The sequence below is a fragment of the Polyodon spathula genome, chromosome 20 (assembly GCF_017654505.1).
Source record: "Polyodon spathula isolate WHYD16114869_AA chromosome 20, ASM1765450v1, whole genome shotgun sequence".
Taxonomy (NCBI): Eukaryota; Metazoa; Chordata; class Actinopteri; order Acipenseriformes; family Polyodontidae; genus Polyodon; species Polyodon spathula.
In genome coordinates this window covers 22,321,001-22,348,127 of record NC_054553.1, presented here as the reverse complement: position 1 = coordinate 22,348,127, position 27,127 = coordinate 22,321,001, and positions in this window count along the sequence as shown.

Genomic DNA, 27,127 nt, shown 5'->3' with positions numbered 1-27,127 from the left:
TGGATCTACATCATTTCATTTGAACTTTCATTGTACATTAAATTGAACATTTAAGCATGTCAAAGATTCTCAGAAAAAAAAGGGGGGGGGGGGGGGGGTGCAGTAATAATGATAATATTTAGGAGGTCAGCAGTTAATTTTAAAGCATTATTTAGCACCCCTTTGAAGTTTTGAATGTGCTGGTCTCATAAAAAAAGAACACAGCATGTGGAAAACAATGAATGCCAGTTTATACATCCATTATATTTCCCCTGGGCCTACAGCAATTTCTGATGCTTATAGAATTGCTTAAAATGACAAAGAAGGTGCCCTGTTTCAAGAGGCTGTCACACGTATACCCTCAAGGTAGAATTTATTAGCAAGATTACATCTCTCAACCTGACAGGGACAGAAGTTATCCATAAATATAGTTTCAATAATAAAAACATGTCTTCTGATTGATGTGAGCAGTTAAGGATGGATTTTAAAAAATCTAAATACCCAGGAGCTATACAACAATGATATATACTTTAACGTTTATTGCTTTAAATGTTGTGAACCAAAAGCAATTAAACAACCTGTATGAATATGATGCGTGAACAATGTACAAAACATAATCATAGCATTATGAGTTATGTGAGATAATTATAGTTTCAATTACACTAAAATCACAAGATATCAACTGCCCCACGCTCCTTAAAAATTAACCAAAGTGTAAGATGTGCTGTTAGGCGCATTAATATTTATTATTCTCTATTGATCGCCAATTATATACACCTCACTGGATTGAGACATGTATTTTAAAACTATATTTTGATCTTTTATTTAACATCATGTAATGAAAGAAATTACAAAATAATATCACACATGTCTACTGGAAGCCATAATAGTAGTACAGTATTTAAAGTTAGATTTGGAGATGTCACATTTAATTTTGTCTGTTTTTCATGAAGCATATGGAAAACTACAAAGCGGTATGTAATTTAATGTGTTAACGTAACATCATTCAACAGGTTTCATTCGACTGAATGAACCAAAATTTGTTAATTCTATAGGGTGATGCAAGACTTTTGGCCATGTAGCTGGGGGCACAAATTGGGATTATAATCAAATTAATACTGTAATATACTTTTAAGTTAAACCTTAAATGACAAGCATTATGAAATGTTACACTATGCGATAACTGCTGTAGAGAGTTTTGTTTCAAGATATCCTAAAAAAGGGATGATGTTATAAACAGTGGTATAAAAAAAAATCAACTGTGCTTTGAAAAAAATGATACAAAAAATGTCTGTCAAACAATGCACAATAGGGGCTAAAGGGGCAGTATTCTCTGAAATCATCCCCATACTTTCCAGACCCTGGGTACTCTCCTACAACAGGACCTGGCCATGCTACAATAATAGCCTTTGATTAGAACATATACCCGTTTCTTTTATTTATTTTGTACTTATTACTTATCTTACAATACTATGTTCTGTGTGCTTCCCTGTTGTGTTTTTATGTAGATTAATTACCATGATCTTTTCCAGAAAAATATTTTTCCAGGCAGAAACAGTATAAAAGTAGACTTTGTCATCCATGGTATTGTGGACAAGAAACAAAATGGCAAAAGACACATTTTCATAAAGTAATATCATTATTGTGGTTTACTTCTGCCTTCTTTTTTTTAGATGTACACTCAAGTGAAAATTCACATTTAACTTAAATGGACTCTTCAAATTGTTTTAGAAAAGGAGGCATTGTACAAAGGAAAAACACCTCACCTTTTTGTTTTTTTGTTTATTCACAGTCCTCTTAACAGAAACTACTAGGATCACAATAAAACAAAACGTTGATCACTATGCTTAACATGTACCTTGCAAGTTCTATTCTGATTCTGACTTATTTACCAAATCTGAAGCACCACTTTGTTGATCCTGTTTTTTTTTATCTTAATCCCTACTTTCCCACATATCAAGGTCCTCTCGTTGATCAACGAATGAGCACTGACACAAAGCGAAAAGGGCGGAGACTTACCAAAATGAAAGCTTGGCCAATCAAGATGCAATGATTATGCTGACGTTAATGGTGGCCAATAACAGCTAACAGAAACAGAAGTGTGTGGAAACAGAATGCAAGCAATACGAACTGTGCTGAATGAAAGCGCATTTGAGAAACGTTGTACTAGTGGACTGTGTGAGTGGATGGAATGCATCTGCATTGTATGAAAAGCAGATTAAATAAGTCCGGCTACCCAGTAGTGGCATTAAAATAAGTCCTGGCAGAATTTCACCACTCATCAAGATGTTGATTTATGAGATTTAAATATTTAGTTCTTTAGGTACTACTCTAAATTAAGTATCTCTAATTGCTGTATATTTACATAGTAGTTACTTGTTATTATGCATAGTTACAATGTACTTAATGTGTAAATCTTTTTGCACGATATATGTAAGTACACAATTGTATCAGAAATAGATTAGAGTTAAGGAGGTTAGGGTTAGGGTTAGGGTTAGAGTTAGAGTTAGAGTTAGAGTTAGGGTTAGGGTTAGGTTTAGGTTTAGAGTTAGGGTTAGGGTTAGAGTTAGGGTTAGGTTTAGAGTTAGAGTGAGAGTTAAGGTTTGGGTTAGGGTTAAGGTGAGAGTTAGAGTTTGGATTAGGGTTAGGGTTAGAGTTAGGGTGAGAGTTAGAGTTTTGATTAGGGTTAGAGTTAGGGTTAGGGTTAGGTTTAGGTTTAGGTTTAGGTTTAGGTTTAGAGTTAGAGTTAGAGTTAGGGTTAGTGTTTGTGTTAGGGTTAGGGTTATAGCGTGTAAAAAAGATTTACACATTAAGTGCATTGTAATTATGCATAATAACATTGTTACTAAGTAACTAAATGTAAATACATAGCAACCCGTCACTTAGGAGCTGATGTAAGGATACCTGTAGAGTGATTTGCAGCTGATAAACACCCATATTGCAGTAAAACCGTCGTTTTGCACGCGCAAATCATGTTTAGCAGCTGTAAAGTGTGATTTTAGCTGCCACTAAAAATGCATCATTAATCCATTTAAATGATATTGAAAGGTATTCAAATCAAGAAAATAGCATGTGATTGGGCGGGGATCTGCTATACTAACCACGCGCAAACTATAATGAGATGTAAAGATTTTGCCTTGCACTTGGGCAATGACTGACCCTCCAAAAACTTTGCACCTCTTCTTATAAGGTGCATATCATTGTAGGAGTAAGTAATTAAGAGCTGTATAAAACCACACCCTTTCAGAGACCTGTCACTGACCTCACGATGGCTGATGTGGTACACTTCCTGATGCGGCGACGCTTGGCTCTTGTTGAGGACAGGCATGAAAATGTTCGGAGGAGAAGGGCAAGATGGAGAAAACCCCATATATTCAAACCCAGGATCACTTTGTTTGGGATGCTGGAGGATGCAGTGGTAAGGTGTTATCATCTCACTCCGCAGGTCATCCTAGACCTAATAGCTGAATTTCACCTTTTCACCACCTGGTTGACTGTCCTGGTAACACCGACAGCAATGACTTTCTCCACTATAGAGGATCACATGGCCTCTTTGGTAGCATAACTGATGTTGGCCTAGGCTTTTCCAAATAACTCAATTTCATGCTGAGTGACCTCAGCTGTAAGGAGCCTCAGCTCCTCTTCAGAAAACTTTTCTTTTCTTTTCCATGCATCAAGAGGACTTTGCTACCCTTACTCTGACATATTTTTTAGTCTGGTTTGATTTTTGTGCTCCACAAATCTCATACAGCACCTATTGCTCTCTATACTAACTCACCTCATCTCTGGGCTGTAAGTGCGACCACTAAATAGCCCGATGTACAGGCAGCTCTCATTGTGACCCTCATTATCATGATTGCAGCTCATTACTTGTGCGTGTTGAGTAATTTGCATTGCTTATAAGCTTACATAGGCCGCAGTGCAAAATAATTGCCTGGCCGCTCGGCAATTTGGATTTTTCAGCTGCAATTGTTTGCACTACACCTATTCATATATCAGCCGCTTAATGTAAAGTGTTACTCTTCTTTAGAGATTGCAGGGTTGTGGAGTGAATTGTTAATCTTGATATTTTAGTACTTTTCATATAAACACCAGTGTTTGGATTGCCACAAATTCAGATCTACTTCAGGGATAAAATTGATTGCATGTATGATGTCCCTGTCATCAAAAAGAAAAATCTGAAAGCCATTGAATTTATTTTAGTTTTTTTTAGTAAATTAAATCAATGAGCTCCTTATAAGCGATGTGCCCATAATGTCTACTTGTATCTGCATGAACCTTTAGCTTACCTTTCACATTTAGCCATGCTTATGAAAACAAGTTGAAATTTGATTACAAGCTTTTTTCATCTGATGCACATTATACCTGGTAAACACCCTTTATGAGTACAGCTCACTGTGTTTAAAATGTAGCGTCTACACCTTTAAATCACACCTTTAAATCAATGCATGCTTGCGTTAGGACCTGTAGGGTTCCTGTACAGTATAGATACTGGGCTGACATGTACTGTATGTAGTGGGGATGCATATTGGACCCCAAAAAACAGTCCAATATCTGGTTCAGCCCTGTACCGCGGTATGTACCGTACCTCCATTGGCGAGTCAAAAAAATCAGACTGGACTTCAACATCAGCATAACGGTTTTTCTTTACTGAAGTGGTCAACGCGGCCGTAAATCCCAGATCAGGCTCCCAAAGCTGATTAATGGTTCAGGACTCAGTTTATCAGTCTAAAAAGACACTTCAGGTGTCTGTGACACTGCCGGAGTTGTAATCAATCCCCTCAGAAACCTGTATCACCTGGCGCATTGAGCATGCTTAAAATGAGGTCGTCCCACAGGCACGTTTAATTTTTCCTTTGCTCCTGTCTGAGGTTAAATACAAGTGATGTGCATGCGCAGTTGCCGGCTGCATTTTGAGTCATTTACTAACTTTTTCGGCAGGGCAGCATAATTTCTTTGTAATGTGTATAATCAGTTATAGTTTGTTTTCATTAAAAACGTTTTTGACATGTGCAGCTAAAACAATCTTTAAATAATAAATACTTACTGTATTATCTACTTACCTACCTGTTTATAAACAATTGTGCCGATTTCAAAAAAGGCTATTTATATATATATATATATATATATATATATATATATATATATATATATATATATATATATTTGGATTTCAAAACTTGAAAGTTGAAAGTAATTGATCATGAAATTTTTCACAGATGTTGTTGCTCTGTGGTTTGTTCTGTTATGTCTGGAATGCACACAAATCATGTAAATGATATTAAAAATGCATAATGTATTACACATAACATTAGTGTTTACAGATATTTGTTTATATTTTTATTTTATATATAGTACACACACAAGATTGGTATTAACAGTGAGAAATACAGGGGATACCAAATTAGCCAGCAGACAATATTTTAGTCTATGGCTTTCTGTTTACTGAGGTTTTAATGTTCTGTTCTGTTCTGTTTAATCCTGTTCATTTTTAACAACATATTGTATCATGTAAAAAGATAATTTCTTGAGGGTAAACACTGTCCCATGTCACATGGGAAAGAGAATTTCAAAGATCATATGACATGTTCACAGGCTCTGGTTTATTACATGACAACATATAAAATCCACATGTTGTTTGTTGTCTTTTCATAACTTCTCATTAAAGCACCTGTGGGATTTGTCTTTGTATGTATTGTTTTTTATTTTTTTATTAATTTTTATTTATTTATTTATATATTTATTTATTTATTACTGTTGAGCTTTTAATAAAAGTTGATGCTTTGAGTCTTGGGAGTATGCAGTGTTTTATTATTGCAGTATGCAGTGTTTCCTACATTGCACTTGTTCCAATCTTTTTAAAACTGAGAGACAAAAAGCTGTACCAGACTTCCTTAAGGTGTACCGGACCTGTACCAGACTTTGATTTGGATCGGACCTCTCACGGAACCTGGTCTGGTTAGCATCCCTACTATGTATGTACAAAACCAAGTAAATGGCAGCCTAATCCCTTTGCTTTGTATACTTTTTAACACTATGTGCTCGCCAAAGAAATTCATGCACAAGTGTTATAATGGTTCTGTAGTAAAATCTCCTTTATATTATATACAGTCACTCAGTAAATTCAGTCAAGCAGGATTTTATTGTGGCGATTCTAAAGAATACCAGGTGAGTAACATCAATAAAAAGATTCATAAATGAGAAAAAAGCTACACAAACAATGATATATTTCTGTTTAATCCCAATAACTAATGATGCCAAGATACGTAATTAGATTGAATGCCATTTAAATTACCAGCTGAATATTAGCTTTGATACAAACTGGAAGACATTGGGATATTTAGACTTAGGGGTTCCGGTTTTCAGTAAAAAAAAAAAAAAAAAAAAAAAAAAAAAAAAAAACATTTTTGCCAACTTACTTATACAGTGCCTATAAGTATTCACCCCCCTTGGACGTTTTCACAGTTTGTTGTGTTACAACCTGAAATTTTGATGCATTTAAATTGGATTTTTTTCCTTTGATTTACACAACCTACTCAACACTTTGAAGAGGCAATAGAATTTTTATTGTGAAACAACAGTTAATGAAAAAAAAAAAAACTGAAATATCTTGGTAGATAAGTATTCACCCCCCTGAGCCAATACTTGGTAGAACCACCTTTGGCAGCAAGTACAGCTGTGAGTCTTTTGGAGTAAGTCACTACCAGGTTTGCACATCTGGATCGTGCAGTATTCACCCATTCTTCTTGGCAAAATTGTTCAAGCTCTGTCAAGTTGAATGGGGATCGCTGGTGGACAGCAATATTCAAGTCTTGCCACATATTCTCAATCAGATTCAAGTCTGGGCTTTGACTGGGCCACTCTAGGACACTCTAGGACAAGGTGAATCTCCATCCCAGTCTTAGGTCTTTTGCAGACTGAAGCAGGTTATCCTCAAGGATTTGCCTCTATTTAACTCCATCCATTTTGCCCAATACCATAATCAGATTCCAATTCCCTGCCAATGAAAAGTATCCCCATAGCATGATGCTGCCACCACCATGCTTCACAGTAGGGATGGTGTTACCTGGGTGATGTGCTGTGTTGGGTTTGCGCCAGACATAACGCTTTGCATTTAGGCAAAATAGTTCAATTTTTGTTTCTTAGGCTCACATAATCTTTTCAGAGTCTCCCACATGACTTTTTGCAAATTCCAAGCAGGATTTTACATGGACTTTTTTCAGAAATGGCTTCCTTCTTGCCATTCTTCCATATAGGCCAGATCTGTAGAGTACCTCAGCTATTGTTGACACATGGACAGTTTCACCCATCTCAGCCGTGGAACGCTGTCATTGGCCTCTTGGTGGCTTCTTTGACCAATGTCCTTCTTACTTGGCTGCTCAGTTTGGGAGGACGGCCTGCTCAAAGCAGATTCTGAGTGATGTCGTATACCTTCCACTTCTTAATTATCAACTTGACTGTGCTCCAAGGGATATTCAATGCCTTTGAAATCTTTTTATACCCCTCCCCTGATCTATGCCTTTCCACAACTTTAACCTGGAGTTGTTTTGAAAGCTCCTTGGTTTTCATGGTAGTATCTTTGCTTTGAATGCACTACCCAACTGTGGGAACTTACAGAAACAGGTATATTTAATCTGAAATCATGTGAACCACATTTATTGCACACAGATGGACTCCATTTAACTTATTGTTTGAATTTTGAAAGCAATTGGTTACACCTGAGCTTATTTAGAAGTGTCATATCAAAGGGGGTGAATACATACCTAATGAAGACTTTAGGTTTTTCTTTTTAATTGATTTGTTTTTTCACCCCCCCACCCCCCTACATTTTTTCACACATTGAAAGTGTTGAGTAGGTTCTGTGAAAACGTCCAAGGGGGATGTATACTTCCTATAGGCACTGTACCTGCCGAGTTGAATGCTCAAGTTACCAGCATTTATTGTTATAAAACCGATAAAAGCAGACTCTCCTCTTGTTATTTTGAATGCCATTTCCCAACATCCCCTGCTGAGAAAGAATGTGTGAGAAGGTTTCCTGCGTCAGTTCGTATCTGGTTTGTTGTTGCACTTACATCTTTACATTTTTTGTAACGTCCAGAACAATCTTCAATGTCTGCTGCCAGCTTGAAAAAATATGTGTTTAATTACTACAATCAAAGCAGACTTTATTAATTTTAAAACTGTGTTGGTGAAAAGAGAGTTTTGATGTTTTATAAGTTACCTTTCTTTTTTAAGTTCAATGTATAGAGCTCATTTCGACGGAGCTGACATACGGACTGTACAGTGCAGCTTATGTTTTGGCCTGGCTTTAGTTTCAGGTGAGTAAATGCCTTCTACTAGTGTTATAAGTTGTGGATATAACGTGTTTTGTTTTATTGATGTAGTAGTGTTAATATTACATTATTGTTCAAGTTTGTTTATGTACACTCATTTTTACTGGTTTCTATTGTGGAACATGGGTTGAGGGTTGTTTTAACTGATGTTTACCCGTTTCATGTTCCTAAAAATAAGTGCCGGTAATGAGTACCTGACTTATTTTTTGTAGTTTGAGCCCTATTTTCAAAATGTTTATTCCAGTCTTTAATTAATTATTTTCTGAAAGAGGTAAAATGCTCTGTTCATCGATTTGAAGAAAAAAAAAAACATGTTGAAAATATCACCCTGTATGTTTCTAGCTGAACAACAAGCTAAAAATATTTACGTGTTTTTTTCTCCTTTTTCTCTATATGGGATGAGCAGGGCCATATTAGATAGAACCATAAGAAACTAAGACAAATGTTCAGACAATGTGCCATCTTTCACTGGAGCTGAAAATGTGGATTTAAGGTGGAAGAAGATTCACTGGAACGGATAGTAGTGTACACTGCTGCAGCCATTTGCTTCTGTTTATGAGTGCCATTCCAGCTCAAGTGGACCAATGAGAGTTGCTATTACCTTAAGTCAAGTAAGCCCCAGAAACAAGCTTTCAAATTATATCATTGTTACTTGTCTAGCACATCCCCCACATGAAGAAAAACAAGATAATAAAGACAAGAACTATTCAGACACGTTTCTGGCCATGTGATGCACAAAGTAACACGGCTATTATTTTGCAAACATACAAGACCTGTTGGAACCTTTTTTTCTCCATCACATGTGATTTATCAACCACAAATGAAGGAAACAGCTCCCCTCCTTTATATAGAATGACCTGGCATTTTGCAAAACGAAAACATATAATAAATTGTAGATTTGATAAAAAGATACATACTTTGATGTATTTAATGATTCTAATTAGTGTATTTAATTTATTTGGAGTGTCCTTTGTTCTCAGTACTGTCATTAAAAACGTGATATAATACTCCTTTCACACACACATGCCACTACTGAGCCATTTCATTTTTTTTTTTTTTAAATACCCATCCACACAGCATGAAATTGCAAAATCTTTGCCAGTATAATACTGTTATAACCCTTTCATTGCCAAAGGGATCATATGAGTACAACTTTCCAACCTGTCAGTCAAAGGCAATGGAGACCAAGCAAAATCACAAAACAAAACAAAATAAGTACATTTGGCTGCATTTTATTTACTTTGAATGTTCAGTTATATTATACTATGTAACAATCTGTTAAGGGTCAAATTGCAGGAGCGCAGGCACAATGCAGGTTGTGTATTTTATTGTAAAGGCAATGCAAAGTACCGTATTTAAAAAAAAAAAGAGTCCAGCTTTTCAGACAAAAGCATAAAGTGAAAATACGGTTGATGCTGGTATTTGCTATATATAAAGGATGCTAGTGTGACCGCTCCATTTGGCTAATGGAACACCAGCATGGTGATGTATTTTGGAACCAAAAAGTCCAAAGATTTTCGAATAGTGAGTGGAAACATCATTTCCGCATGGGTCCGGTATACAGCCACGTGGAATACTGACTCAATCCGTTCAGTACCGACATAGCATTTCACTGTTAAGACAGTTCGGTGCCGGTTCTGAGCAGCCATAACTCATCTGTGTGAAAGGGGTATTATTCTATTAGTATTTTCTGATGAAATAGCAATATTCTGAGGATTTATACTGCATTTGCACCATTTTCTGTCCCACTTACATTTCTGCATATACAGTAGAAGCATATAACCAATTGTCATGTATTTGACATTAACATTCACCGATGTAGAACTATCAAGTTGTGATTTTCTTATTCTATACTATTATGTACATACTGCTGATATGCCGTGGCCATTAGCTGTTTTATTTTACTGATAGCTCTAACTTTTAATTTAGGTGTGCCATATATATTACTGACATACTTGTTTTCTTGCAATAGATCGAGACATGGAGACACAAACAAGCCTGATGCTCTCATGAAACATTTTGAATTTCAGTTAAGCCACTACCTTGCCCTTAGAGCTGATCCAGTGTATAAAATGAGAACAAAAGAGCAATGAGAGAAAACTGTTTTTTGGTAAAGTGGTATACATTTTGTTTTATCCCAAAAGTACTGCATTTTCATTTTTCTCTTTTCCTTTGTGACAGTATTTGCGTGTTGTTTAAATGATCGATATTGCTGCGAAAAAATTTAACAAGACAGGTGTAGGTCTTGAAATAGAAAATTACCAGTAAGTCCACATATTGAAAAATACTGCAAATTGCCAAATCAGTCATACAAAAATGTATCACAGTCACACCATATAGTTTCATGCAGTAGGGGACGGCACTAATGAGATCTTCACGATGCATGCAATGGATAGATACTTCATGACTGAGCACATTTCTTACAACACTAAAGAAAATGTAATGTTATTGAACAATGCTCATGAACAAACAATGTTTAAATTGTCCCAAACTTTTACAAAATGCTGGGACTGCAAGTTGTTAAGAAAAAACTAAACACTTCTGTTGGTACTTATTTTGTTGAAATGTAAGACAAGTCTAAATTACAGCAAGCTTGTTTATTTTGGTTTCAAGTTAAAAAAAAAAATCAAAGAATTCAAGTCCCAGAAAACCAGCAACACTTAGCTACCATTAGTTAATATTAATACATTGATTAAATTAGCGATAATACCTTGTGATATTTCTATCTGCTAGCCACATGACTTAGTTTACAGGGAAATTGTGAGCTCTGATGGGCAGAATATCTTACTCCTGTCATAAAATGTCTTATAATCTTGTCGATTTTTAGGTTTTTTTTTTTTTTTTTTTTAGTATGTTTATTTTTTATTTGTATTTATATATTTATTGGTAACAGAAAAAGCTAAGGAAACAGTGTTGGCGGTGTATTGCATTTTGAAATGATTTTGCTATTGTATCACTGTCAAAGTAAAGTAATTTTAAAACATTGTTCTGTCTTTGTCTTTGTAATATATTTTATTGCATACATTTCCAGTAAACGTTAATTTGGTTTACATTACTAGTTTCTGTATTGTATTCATGCATTCTAATAATAATAATAAATAATAATAATAATAATAATAATAATAATAATAATAATAATAATAATAATATTCTTTATTTTATATAGCGCCTTTCATAAATAAATATTGCAAAGCGCTTAACAAAAGTGAAAGCATAAATAAATAAATAAATAAATAAATAAATAAATAAATAAATAAATCGTTGCTGTCTCCACCAGCAGAGGGAGAATGCCTGCTGGTTTCACCACCACCCTCACAAGGAGAGGAGCAGGAGCTGCCTCTGCCTCCATCCATACCTGTAATAAAAAAAAAACGTGTGTTCTAGAAAGTTCTAGAAATGCGTTCGAGTTCATCTGTGCCCTTGCCCTATAATAACCCCGTATCTTATATAACTTGTTTTTGTCACGTTTATATAACTTGTTTTTGTTAGAATGTTCTAGGGAAAGGGATGGTTTATTCAGAGGGCCGAGCCTCGAGGGAGTGATCTGGCCAATTACTCTCTCGCATGCAAAAGCCTAACTTGGTAAGTTATAAAGGACGGGGTTCTCCCCCGCTCTGATGAGAGTCAGCCGTGAGGATTAGCGCGCAGTCCTGCTCGGTAATTTCTTGGAGACAGCTGCTTTCTCTTACCAGGGTCGAAGGGCTCTCCCGATCCACTTGGAAGGGTAAGAATTAGTTCAGTTGCGTCTCATGGATTGTATTGATCTGTGATTAATATAATCTTTGTATGTAACCTTGTTGGGTTGTGTCCCGTTAGGGATATCGTTATTCGCAGTATAGCATCTGTGTATGTAACTGCGTGTGTGTGTGTGTGTGTGTGTGAAATAATAAAGGACCTTTTAAAATTACTCTGTGAAGTAATTGTCTTATTTACTTCCACATCAACTTCCTTTTAAATTTAAAGTAATTAAATTTCACACAACAATACCACACGGGGAAGAGAACCAGGAGCTGCCGCCAGAAAGCCAGCACTACCCCCTGAGCACTATCTTCCTTGCACAGCACAGCACGGACACAGACACCACTTTCCCGGGATTAAAGGGAGAGCAGCATCAGTCCCCTGCAAGTGAGGGAGAGCTGCATCAGTCCCCTACAACAGGGGGAGACTACACGCTGCTCTCACCTTTGTCGCCAAGAGACTACACTCTGCTCCCACCTCCATCACTTTCACTGCCAGGAGCAGAGCAGCAGGAGCTGACTCCGCCACTTCCAGGAGCAGAGAAGCAGGAACTGCCTCTGCCTCCGCCACCTCCACAGCAGAGGTTGAATTCCTGCTGGTTCTGCCTCCACCACCATGGGAGGACTGCTTGCAGCTCCCACCTCCACCAGCAGAGGATGAATACCTGCTGGTTCTATCTCTACCGACCAAGGATGCCCGCCTCGCTCTGCCCAAGGATGCCTGCCTCGCTCCGCCCAAGGATGCCCGCTGTCCCGCATCGCCTGGGGTTGCCTGCTGCTCCGCATCGCCTGGGGAGCTACCAGTTACAGGGTACGAGGGAGAAGTGGAGCTCCCGCTGCTGCCTCTATGGCCAGGGGCTCCCCTCCTGAATTTGCCTCCCTAGGATCAGCTGTTGCTGCCTTCACCTCCCCAGGGTCCCCTGCTGTCACCTCCCGAGGGTCCATTGCTGCTGCTGTTACCTCCCGAGGGTCCACTGCTGCCTTGTGGCCTGAACCCAATAAGGGGGATCTGCAGGCTATGAAGAAGGGGGGAGAGGTCAGGAGACCACCTTCCCCGCCAAACTTTCGCTGCAGGGAAATTGATGTCTGGAGCCCCACAATAGGAAGCTGCCGGCTAAGGAGAAGGGGCGGAAGGTCAGGAGGCCACCCCCACAGACAGCCAGGTGGTTGCCAGGGTTGCCTTGGCCACTACAGCTGTTGGGGTGGGAGGAAGACCTCCCACCGTGGCTGCCACCTTTGGCCCATTGCTGCCCCTGTTCCTGGGCCAGGACTACAACCGGGACTGGAACTAAGGGGGGAGGTGACCATTGAGGCCAGGTGTGCTGCGCACAAGGGGGGGGCATATGTGGTGGAGTGTCCTGCCCCTTTATGTTTATTAGTGTTTTATGTTGTATGTAGTGTGTTAATGTTGGTGTTTATGTATAAAATACACAGGATATAAATATGGGTGATTAGCACCAGTTTTTAAAATGTATATTTGTACTTAGGCACGAGGCTTGCACAGCACTGATTGCATTTAGCAACCTGGCTTTGCCTTTTATTCCTTGTGCCAGTGGGTGCAGCGCTGGCTGAAGGTTGAGGGCCATTTGCCAACTGGCTTTCATGTCTCTTATCAAAATGTTTCTGCCTTAGCTCCAGAGCTAGCTGCAAAATGAAGTCCCTCTGAGCGATTGTGTTGCCAGTGCACTCCTTGTACAAAACCAAGCACTGATGGCTGCCAGGTCCAAAGCATTATAAAAAACAGCCACAGGCCACCAGCGAGTACCACCTTTGACAGTCACTGATTTGTGCAGAGAGCCTAGAATAAGCACTTTATTTCAAATATATTTTTGCACCGTTACACATTGAGAAATGTAGTTTCAATAATAATAATAATAATAATAATAATAATATATGTGGTTTAGAATGACTTTAATCAGTGTTTCAGCACTCAGCAGGAGTATATAATATGTTCTTTCACAATGACTTTGATTTTATTACAAAGCCCAGACTAAACTGTCAGCTATAGTGTATTGATTTCAATATGCCGCATAAACTGTGGGTCTAGCGGTTGAAGAAGCAAGTGCTTATAACTTATTTTATACTTATATATAATTATATTTTATTTTATAACTTATAACTTAATTTTTACAATTCTGAAGCTGAAATATCATATGGGTATTCAATTCAAATGTTTGGTAACACTTAACGGACATGCACAAGATATTCACATATTTAAATTTGAATTGTTAAAGCCGTTCAAACAGTGGCTATGGCAGTGCTAGTGTTAACTTTAATTATACAGGTTGATTTCATAGGTTGCATAGTATTGTCAGAGCATCGCAAAAGCTGCATCATTTACGGATCATATCTTATATGTACAGTGTCAAAGATTTTTCCTTTACCTTTTGGAGCAGGTGCGGTGCCAGAGGCTTTTCGTGCATAGGCACTTTACGCACTCCACGTCACGTTCCTAGCAAAATGGTCCCACTCCACTTATCTCTCTGCTTACGCTCGGCTAAAGGGTGTGGTCCTGTTTTAAGAGACAAGACTATAAACAAACCAACCAGAAGAATAGTACAGTATAGGAGAGTGACTATTCTGATTATGGAGTGAAGAATGTTTAACCGACAAAGTACAGTTTAATGAAGAAACAAACTATAATGTTAAAGGAAATTGGAATTTAACACTGCAATCCAAGAAGTGCCATTCCATGTTTTGCCAGTACAGGTACTCAAAGGGTGGAACAAGGGAACAGTTTTTCTGTTCCTGCAAGCCAATCCAGAAGCGTTGATTTTCCAGCAAGACCACACAGTGCTAGGATTACAATTGCACAACGGCCAGGCTTGTGTTAATGCTCAGGGAGGTCATACCTGAATTTTGTAATGTTTTCATTTTGACATTGTGTCACGCTCCATATTGAAGACTTATAATGATTCTTTGTTCTGTATTTTTGTTCACATTTTCTGCGATTTTGTTTGATATCCATGTTTAAAGTATTTGATTAAATCCATTAGACCCGAGTGTTGTGTTTCTTTTGTGCATTTTGTGATATCAGTATATATATATATATATATATATATATATATATATATATATATATATATATATATATATATATATATTGCATGCAGTCGAAACTAACAGAACACACACACACATACATATTAGGGACACAGAGAGGAATCCGGAGTATTGTAAAAAGTTTTCCACATTTACCTTTTATTCTTTTTTTCTTCAAAGGTGTAAATGGAAAATAAGAAAAAAAGTTTTAAAGTAAGAAAAAAGGATTGCTGTGTAGATAATGTGTGATGCCATCAATAGATGCTTTCCACCAAGAACATGCCTAGGGTATCAGAAAAACAGAACACATTAACTTCCATGTCCCTGTATCCTCTTTCATATGTATTCTTTAGGTACTGCATTGCACAATGTTTGGGATACCCTTTATCCTCCCACAGTTAAAGCAATACTTCCAAATGTGGCAAGACAAATAGTGTGTGTGGGAATGTAAGGTTGGCAGGGATGGGGTTAATGCTGTCCATGCCAACAATCACAGGTGTGGCCATTCTCCTATTAGGTGATTGAGTGCTAACTGAATGGCCACTCGTATAAAAGGAGGATAAATGTATTGTGTGGGGAGGTGGGAGTTAGATGAGTGGAATTGTGTTTTCTTCAATTAGTACTCCATTACCTAACTGGAGAATGGGCACACCTATGATTGTTGGCAGGGACAGAATTAAACCCATCCCTGCCAACCTTACATGTCTTTTGCCATGCCACAGTCTGCCGTTTCTTATTTACTTTTTCCTGCCAGCAATAGGTATGGTTCTCCACTGCAAATGCAAATGAAATCACATTGTGAAAAGCATTCTCCAAGGTCTATCAGTTGTAAAGATAATCATTCAAAGAATGAGCAAATCAGCTTTTGCTTGTCTTTATACTCATATAGGTAAATCATCCATAACTGAAGAAAGCACTAGCTAAAAGGTTTGTCTACTTGACTTAGTTTGTTATAATTTTACTCACACAGGTACTCATACTGGGAAGCAACGGAATGAAAAGTGGAAGCTCTGCATTTCTGGCACTGTGAAAAAGATTGTTTAAAAGTCCTAATGCATAATTGTATCACTTAAAGTTGGCGGTCTTAAACCAGAAGTAGCATTAAAAATAAGTAGGAATTGGTACTCACTGACAATCGAGACTGATGGTTCAACATATGTTACAATAGAAGGAAACAAACAAGAAATAATGACTTAAAACACGCTTTCCTAAATTTTTGCCAATGGGCAAATCACAGGCAAAAATCCCCCTTCCACAACAGAAAACCAGGCCCACTATCTTTATGCAAAAACATATATATTGTAGCATGCACGGGGGAAGGCAGCAGCAGGGCTGGTAGGTGACGTAATCACATACAAAGACATAAGCCAGATATACACTCCTTGCAAAGGAGCCAGCTCTTTTGTATAGCAGTATTGGCTCTATGTTTTAGTGCGAAAGGTCCCGGGTTCGCACCTGCCCTCCGCCTGCGTGTGGATTGCCTTGCTCTGTGTGAGGCACCTGCCTGTGGGAACCGAGATCGCTACATTGGTGTCAGGAGTGGATGCAGGTACCCCGGCATGCACTCGCCGGACTGCAGCCTGGTGGGCAAGTCTGGAGAGGACTTGAGGCTGGCAGGGGAGAGTGTAGCATGCACTAGGAAGGCAGCAGAAGGGCTGGTAGGTGATGTAATCACATACAAATACATAAGCCCGATATACACTCCTTGCAAAGGAGCCCGCTCTTTTTTACGGCGGTATCGACGCTATGCTTCAGTGCGAGAGGTCCTGGGTTTGCGCCCGCCCTCCATCTGTGTGTGGATTGTCTCGACTTGTGTGATGCGACTGCCTGAGGTAACCGAGATTGCTACAATATTAATTTTATATAATGCGCACATGTTTATTATTATACTAATAATAATAATGTTACATACTGTTTTGGTTTATCTGTTAGTTTGTTCACCATAGACACTATGCATGTGAAAACATGGATGTTTTAATATCAATATCATAATATCAGCTGTAGCAGGGCGATTTTACCTGAGTGGGTCGTCACTGAATAATACTGAATCAGACACAGAGCAGTGGGTGTTGACATGCTGCACAGGCACACAGATTTAATAAACAACACAGGCCCAAAGCTAGGGTACCAACAATGGTAATCCTTTAATAAAGAAAAGAAAACCAAGCTAAAAATAAGTTTGCCCACAAATGGCAAGCACTACCCTCACTAGAAGACATGTCCTACTGCACTATGAAACCCTCTCTATGCTTGGTTTGGGATCAAATCCCCTAAACTAACCTACTGCTGTTACTCCTTAAGTCCTGGCCTCCCAGCAACTACGGGTCTTCCTGATAGTCCTGGCTGGGGAGTGCCTTCACAGGCACTGTCTTACAGTTGAAGGGGTCTGTAGTAGTTATCCTAGGAGATGCATGCTCTTCTTCAATGTTGTTGAAGCTGACACCCTGGGATCCTTCAAGAAGCTGCTTGATGAGATTCTGGGATCAATAAGCTACTAACAACCAAACGAGCAAGATGGGCCGAATGGCTTCCTCTCGTTTGTAAACTTTCTTATGTTCTTATGTTCTTATGTTCTCAATCTAAACACAGCAAGCTTTCGCTCAGCGCCCATCTGTGTGGTTATGACCGCACAGTAGCTTCAAACGCCAGAGCTGCTGCGATCTTAAACAGGCGTAGGCTGTCCGGGCACAATTTAACATTTTCAGCAAGCTATCAGAGCCTTCACGTTTGGATATTACAATACAAAAGGTGTGAGCCAATACACATTGCTCCATTGCAATACAACACACCATTACAATAGCTATTATAATGGTATCTCAATGGTATTTATTGAAAATTTTCTGTTAGGAAATTGCTTTACACGTTTCTTAATAAAAAGCTGTACCAGCCTTTAGAAATCAAAAATATGAATGGTCTCCACCTTCAGGTTTATGAGACTGAACACCTAAACAAACAGTTAAAACATACATAATGCTCATTGAAATACTTAATACCGGTAGTGTTGATCTCGTGGAGTGATTGTTGAGACCACAAGACCTGGATTAATTAAAGGGCATGTATCCCGCCTTTCATACACTAAGTGATTGCTATGGGAACTACTTTATGCAAATTGTAGTTTAGAAAGTATAACACAGCATAATGGTGCATGTGATTAAAGCTACACAACAGAATGGGGCGATACGGATGTAGATGATTAGACAAGTACAATTTACAAAAACCTTTGACCTTGTTAAATGAAATACCAACCTACTTTAAAAATGCACAAAGAACATAACCAATTTCATTTGTTATGATGAGTCTCCCTTGAAAAGTCTGATCAAGACCTGAAGTTAGTAAACCACCTTTGACAGTTAACTAAATCCCTGTGTTGTTTGAACATTGATGCCCACAGAAAGAAATGTGCTAGGCTGACTCAATCCCAAAAGTTCAACACTAGTAGTTTGTCATTTTATTAGAAATCTGGTTTTCACAGTCCAGTTAAAGGAAGCGGAATGAACAAGCTGACTCTGCTTAAGAGGCACATGACGTGGAGTGTGGGTGGGTTGACAAGGATGGCGACTCCACAATAAATGAAAGGAAGGCAACACTAAGTTTTTTGCATGTTCTTTCAGACACAGATTATTTCTGAAAAGAAAAAACAAACTAAGGAATGGCAAACACTGATCTGCAGCAGCAGTGATTCCGTTTCAAAGCAGCAGCAGAGCAGCCTTTTACTAAGAGAACTACAAAAATATACCGTCATGTTTTTGTGTGTTTGAAGGGTTAATAGCAAACTAGAAATGTCAGTGTTTTAGGTGTATCCAGCTGTTCGAATTGAAACAGAAAGTTGTGAAGCATAAAATTGTGAAGCATAAAAATGCAATTTGAGAAAATTAATACAAAAATTATAAGCGCTTTTTAAATAGTGCAGAGCAAAGTGTGAGAGACAGTATATAGCGGCTCTGTGATGGTATAGGCAATTCACACAGACCAAAATCCTGCACCAGTGCTGGTTCTGAATCGTGATAACTCGTCTGTATGAAATGGGTATGAGATGCATACATGATGCCAAGTTAGACAATTAACTTTACCATTATTAGTAGTATAATCTTGTATTTTGTGTATAGTAATGTTTCAGGCAGTTCTACATTGCAATTAAATAATTTGTAAAACATAATAATTGTTCCTTCACAAATACAAAAATAAAAGTCATACGGTACAATAAGCAATGTTAGTCAAAAAGTTAGAATTACACAATGTGCCATCACTTTCATGTCTTTTAGCTGCCGAGTGCTAATCATTTATTTACAAGAAAACAAAGATGCCTTAAATGTCTAGGTTACAGTCTGACAGTTATGGATAAATGGAAAACATAGTGATATAAAGAGTAAATAGGTTTAATTTTCATATTTTCTTCTACTGTTCCCTTTGCTTTTTTGCTGCATGCGTCAGTGCTCTAAACACAGGCATTTCAATGCAAAAGGTGTCTTAGTGAATTGAATACAAAATACCAGATGGAGGTGGCCTTGCCTTAGTTTGGGAGCAATAATATAGCACAGGTACATCTGTATTGTTGCTAAGCAACTTACTATGAAAGCCTAGAGTGAGGAAACAAGGTGCTCTCTTTGTGCTTCTCCAGCTGGAGTTTCCACAGTGATCAGGTGCTGGATGGTATGAGACACACAAAGTCAAGCTAATAAGCTGACATAGAGCAGGGTATGAGAGGCACCACTGGGAACAAAGGGAAAAGCAACACAGGAAGACAGAGAAGCAAATGAATACTGTTTTGTGAAGCAAAACTCTAAAAAAGTTAAAAGTTGTGAAATATAACCAAAACTGTTTGCACAGGAGAGTTTAATAGAAAACACAGTTTATGCTGGTTATATAATATTACATTGGGGGTCTGTGAAACCTGTCGTTTGACTCAGCTTTGACTCGCTCGAGAACTGCTAAATCATTGATACAACCCGCTTGTGTCGACGCCAATATCTTTGAGTTTATGTCATTAGCTCATCAACCATGTTTCTTCTTTGCCTGTTTAAATCAATTGAATTACTAGAAGAAAGAGAAAATGGGTGCCTTTCAAACTGGTGTCTCTCACAAGCTGCTGCAACAGACTGAAATAATACCAGAAAGTATAAAGGGTGGAGCAAGGAATTGCCAACATTTTAATAAAACTGAATCACATATCTTTATAAATCAGGTTGTCTAATTACAAGTCCACTGTCAGTATGCTGCTTCAGTTATCATGTACAGTACAAGATAGATTTGACCATATAACCGATGTCATTCAGAACCATAACAAACAATGCTACTGTCCCATCTGCTTGTCTGAAGGATCCAACATTCTGCTTGTTGACACCCTGCACACATATTCCATCATAAACAACATTCAAACAAAAATACTGGCCATCAGAAAAAACATCTGTTTCCACCTGGATCATATCTACATGTTAGGTAGTATTGAGCTGACTGTATCTTGGCACTGACACACAATCTGGTTACCTAGAGGACACCTTCTACAGAACTCAGGGTCTGCAGCGTGTCACGTGACATATGGGTTAAATAGCCTCTTTGACTGAGCCTGTGTAAGGCTATAAAACTCTTAATTTACTCCTGATAACAAATGTACACTCTGGGAAGAGTGGCAAGTCAGACTAAAATGTTATTTTCTAAAGACAGATATTGCTGATGCTATTACGACTGAAATCACAGTGGACAAAACATACATTTAAAGTGAAATACAGCATTTTGATTTCACAACATCACACAACAGTTCATGATACACTCTTCCCCACCTTTAACGTCAGCAACCGACTGCAGTCATCTGTGGGATCCTAGTCACGGCAACAGTGTAACAGGGCAGACACTGGCCGCAAACCAGTGACCCTGCATACTGCAAGCAAGTCTAGCCATTATGCAAAAGAGCTGCGCTTGTCTGTATTCATGGCTATAGAGCTCTTATTCTTGTCTCATCTGAATCCATAATGGCAGTGCATCACACAAGATTATGAAAAAAGGTGTTGTTTTAATGATTTAAACAACAACATTACTTCGATCGCTGTTTAGATAACTTTTTAGTACACCCCACTGTCTCATTTACAGGAGTACAGGGCAATTTACATGTGAAATGGTGATGCGCGTGCACATTTGGGAGAATTAATCATGTAAATCAGGTTTGTGGCCGAAAAAACAGCCAAAGAGAGGGGTAGGGTAAATCTCATTTACTCAGGTAAATGACGATAAACACGGTAAAATCCCCGCCCATGTTTACCCTTAAGTGACATCACTATAAATATTGCAAGGGAGCATGTCAGTTGTTACTGTGGATTCCAAAATCCACAGAAAGTAGTAGCTGATGGGGGTTTATTATTGTTTTTTGCTGTGTTTGGCTTGCTCTGTCATGTTGTATATCTCTTGTGGGTTTACAGTTCTGTATAAAACCACTTACCATGACTTGCGTTATGCCCTGGTTATAGAATTAAAGCAGCTGTTTGAGAATACCCTTGCTGTAAAAACTATGCTAAAGTGAGCTGCTTATTAAATGTCTGTAAATGAATTCCCTTACTAACACGCGTCCGCCCTACACTTAAAATCACTGGAGCAAGGAGGAAACCCGGGCATTAATAAGTATATAGTTAGTGACTTGGATGTGTTGAGCCAGCTCGATCACCCGAAACAGCGTAACAAGCATGTGTACCAACAAATGGTTGATGCCCTCTCAGAAAAAGAAGTAGAGCACACAGTCCCACAAGCTAGGGACACATTTAAAAAAATGAAACAGTCCCACCTGCAGGAACAAGCAAGGAGGTGCCATTCGGAAGAAATAGTATGGTCCGCAGAGCAATGCTTTTTGCTTCAGTTACATCTACACAGCTATGTACATGCTGCAGTGTCTCTGAACAAGGGAGTTGACAAATATAAATACAGTGATGAACTGTGGTTTTATGCATTCCAAACACATTGCCAACTACGCTGTACTCAGCTGAGTAACCCTAACCCTGTACTCAGCTGAAGATGCCAACCTACAGAGAGCAATGGGAGTCCATACACATTCCTTTTTGGCTGCATATCTTCCTTTACCAGTTCCACTATAATGCTGAATGCTGCCCTGGTGACTGGAAAGGACTCTATCCACTACAGGTATGTGAAAGCGTATTGCAGCATAACCTCTTCCCTCCAGCAAGATGGACAAACATGTGTCCAAACCATCCTTTCACTAGCCATTGGCATTAGATACCAAGACATAAGGATTTGCTGGTAGAGGATGTTTGGGGGTTCAAGCTTCTGAAACAAAGGCAAAACATCCACTGTTCCCAATCCAGATAGCCTTGGTAGCATACATGGAAGATGTGTGGCATAGAGCTTTAGAATCCTACATCTCCTCCAGTTTTCAGCCATGGTGATCTGCAATACCTGTGTTGGTCAATTTCATCTTATACCTCCCAGTTAATTTTTAATGAATAAGTCACAAAGAAGACTATGCGGCGACCTAATTCAAGCATTCAAAATTCTAAAAGGTATTGACAATGTCGACCCAAGGGACTTTTTCGACCTGAAGAAAGAAACCAGGACCAGGGGTCACAAATGGAGATTAGACAAAGGGGCATTCAGAACAGAAAATAGGAGGTACTTTTTTTACACAGAGAATAGTGAGGATCTGGAATCAACTCCCCAGTAATGTTGTTGAAGCTGACACCCTGGGATCCTTCAAGAAGCTGCTTGATGAGATTTTGGGATCAATAAGCTACTAACAACCAAATGAGCAAGATGGGCCAAATGGCCTCCTCTCGTTTTGTAAACTTTCTTATGTTCTTATTTTCTTTTAAGATAAATTCATTGAAAACGGATTCAGTACTAATGACATGCCACCTCGCAAATGACATTTAAAAAACAATTTGGGCAAGAGCTGTAAAACACATTATTAACCAACCAGGCATAAGGTATTTTACTTTACTACAGCAGATTATATTAACTTGTGTACCAGTTATCTGCGCATGGAAAACAAATTTTCACAAAATTTAACTAGTAATCCTCAAAAATGACATGAGTACTTTATGCATAGCTAATTAAAATATCAACCCCCACCTTTCCCCTTCATTTGCATGACATCGGGTGAGAAGCCCGGTTTACTCGAGTGAAATAAACTGAGCAAATGAAAACCCAAAAAAGAGTTTACATGAGACATTTTTCTCGAGCAAATATTTCAAGCTAAAAAAAAAAAAAACACGCATGGAAACTCCACTAATGATAGCATATTAGTCACTGACAATTAATGATTTTGTAAAATATGTGGGATCAATAACCTGCTTGTCAGGTGCACATTATATTGCCTTGCCAACAGAATGTGGCTGACTTGAACTGCACAATATCCCTCTTCTTAACTAACCCTGTGACATTCTCTTTATCCAACTCTTGTCCTCTATGCTTTTCTTAGATTCTTTATATTGACACTGCATGGCAAGCTACTCACACAAGAGATAGCTGAGCAGTTTGTATTGCTAAGATGTTGGATGCAGTCTTGCAGAAAAGATAGGTGCAGCGTAGCATTATTTGACTTTATTGATAACTTCACAAGGTAGGTGGAGTAGCTACCTGCACGGTTAAGGTAGCTGCCACAGTATACTAAACATGGTGATGTTTTGTTATGTATAATAAAAAGAAAAGTATGTTCCATAATATTTATCATTTTTGAGGTCTGCATCATATCAAGTGATTTTTACATTAAAAAATAACAGTTAGAATTATAGGAATAAACTAAATAACCAAAAATAAAAGACTTCATCTTTAACAGAAAACAGCTGATCATTCCAATATTTACAAGTCTGTTTAACAAAATAGACCTTCCTATCTTTCTTTCATAACCTCAGCAATATACAACTACAAGATGAAGTCAATAACATGCATTTATTTGGTTAACAATATTAAACCAGCATTACATGTAAAGCTCTATGTTAGGGAAGTGATAAAAGATAAATTCATAGGAGCTGTTCTCAGAGAGTACCTGCACTACGGGAGAGTGTGAGAAGGGCATATTCCTGACCCCAGCAAGTGAAATCATGATTAAAATAAAAGACATGATCATGATCAAATAAACATTTGAGAAGGGTTGATCTCTATCTGCCAGTGCACTCATCCAACTTATTCGGAACGGCTAAGACAGAGATGATCCAAGAGCTAGCCTTGACAGTCACAGCATTACCATGAATACGTGACTTTAGAAACCTACATCCACTACCTTCTAGTCTGAGGGTGGTAGAACGAATGTATCTAGACATCTGAGTAGGAGTGGGGGTTCCAATTCTGAATTGATGGCTGATGAAGGGTGACGAGGGTAGACCAGAGCAGACCACGCTGCAGGTGATTGATGAACCAGCAGTTAGTATCATAACTTTAGCAGGTTTCCATATTGTTTTAATATTTTCAGTCTGGCCACTGAACATAGCAGCAATAGAAGTATTAGTATGTTAATAAAGGATCTGTTAATTCATCTGCTGGAAGCCACCATCCACAGGGACTGCTCCAGGGGCATATGAGAAAATCCATGATTAATTTTAAATGTGGATTAGTAAATATAAATGTCCCCTGTCAGGATATTTTGCTTAGTTTATAATGGGTCACCCAGCATATTTAAAGTCTACACTAAGCTTGGTCTCTGTGAATGACATTTTCCATTAAAAACACAAAGACGAACAGAGCAAATTCTCGAAATAAAATAAATTAAAGTCTTTACATTTCAAAATGCTGTAAAGTAAGCAAACATGAAATCAAGTCAGTGTATAGGTACATGCTGCAAGCAAATTACAAGCTGGCTGTTTCTCTGTATCAGTTTAAAAACATTCATTTCAGTATGCACACTTTTTCTACAGATGCTGGGAAATGTATAGGTTTCTTTCTAATTCTATATTTTGCCAGCCACTGGACTAGACAGCCAGCAAAGTTACTAGCTTTCTTTGATAGCCATCCTCAAAATAAAATGTTATGTAATCGGCCTATTATTTATTTAATTTTGTACTTTTCGAATGCAGTCGTACCTGGCTTTTTTGCACAGTGGTACAGTGACTCAGACTGCATTGTTTGGCTGTAGCTTTGCAAAGTGTAGTAAAATATAATCATAAACTCTGAGGAAAACTGCAGTCATAAACTGTAGGTTTATATGTTTGACTACTTTTAGTATTTTAACAAGAAAATATACATACAAAATACCTTTACATGAAAAAGTTAAAAAAAAAAAAAAAAAAAAAAAAAAAAAACAGAAAACAAAAAAACAACCTCTATAAAATCAATGAGGTTGCTCTTATTTATGATTGTTTCACACTGTGTCAGCCAAGTATGCATGCATACAGTATGCCAATAGCTTTATGTGATTCTGTGTTTGACAAAATGAAATCTCAGATGTCTACCGATGCCCAAAAATCACATAACTTTGGACAGAATACACTTTCATGCAAACACGAATTCATTATGAACCTCTAATGATCTTCTCAGTAATCCTGAAACTAGTTTACTTTATGCAAATAACTTTGCAAAACACTCCATATGGTTCCCCACTTGTTTGATAAGTCTCATCAGCTGTCAGAAAAACATGTGGTTGAGTTAGACACAATTTGCAAGGTAAACTCATTCTGAATCTGTAATCACTTTCCTTTTGACAAACAGATTGGCTGTCATTTAAAGTATTTCGTAATGTTATTCTTTAGCTGACATTATACATATCAAAGTGTCCTTAACCAGCTGGTAAAATTTGATCTTCTTTGTTGTTGTTTTTCAGTCTCAGCTTATTACATTTTTTTTAAGTTTATTACCGTACCAGATGTATATATACAACGGTCCCCATCAGTTGACATCCTAATGCTCAACTCTTGTAAGAGTTTACCATAGCAATTGTGAAGTTTTCCCATGGTTATACTACAGTATGTATTTACTACAGTTAACCATGTTTCTGAAACATGCTTTACCATACACCTCTAGGTTTTCCACTTCTTACCAGTGCTCTGCCATGCTTTCACGATACTTTATTACACTTTCCTATGCATTTATTATGTTACATTTTTAAAGGGATACTGTATTATTTGTTCATTAAAAGTATATGTACATTGTACACCAGGCTTGATACATATATGTGCCTTAGCTCTTATCTTAAAGTGTCCTGTGTTACTATATAGAGTTTATAGGGTATTTCTTTTTTAATTTAACACACAAAAACGAAAACATAGAGTTAACACACACACACACACACACACACACACACACACACACACACATATATATATATATATATATATATATATATATATATATATATATATATATATATATATAACAAAGGGTCCACTAAGTAAAGTAAGTATGACTTAAAAAAAAAAAAAAAAAAAGTCAGTTTAACTATACTCAGCCTCTTAGTGTTCTCTGTAGCAGAGCAGCTCTAAGCCTCAAGTCCCTCATGTCATAGGAACCCTTCCTTTGCATATAATCATTATACTGCAGTATGTACCATTTTCTCCTGTAGTATTCATACAGCTGAGAGTGCATTATTTAATGTTGCTTTAAGTCGAAATAACATAAGCACACATATTTCATGATGCTGGAAGACTTGGGACTTATAATAGTGATAGCATGATGTATCTACATGCTTGTTCTTATAATATAGACATACATTTAATATTCTTACTGCAGCTGTAATGCCGACAACAGAGTTCGAGACTACCTCCTGAGTAGCCACTTAATCCTTTAATTCACGTTCCTAACATTTGTTACACTTAGATTTTCGTATGCTTTTGTGAGCTGTTTTTTTTTTAAATATATTTTGTAATTTTCAACCTGGTTCTCATAAAATTATAATCCTTTATCGCTGCTTTCCATATCCAAATGTTGTCTTTCTGCAGAGAAGCAGCTGCATACTGAATTTAGATCACTTAAAGTTTTAAATGGTTTAACTATTCCACCAACTAATGCAGCAGCACATTTTAAACTACCCAATTCAAGTTCAACACTTTCTGAAGTGGATACATCTGCTACACCTTGCCTGTCTGCATTTTTTTCACGTGGTAGTGATGG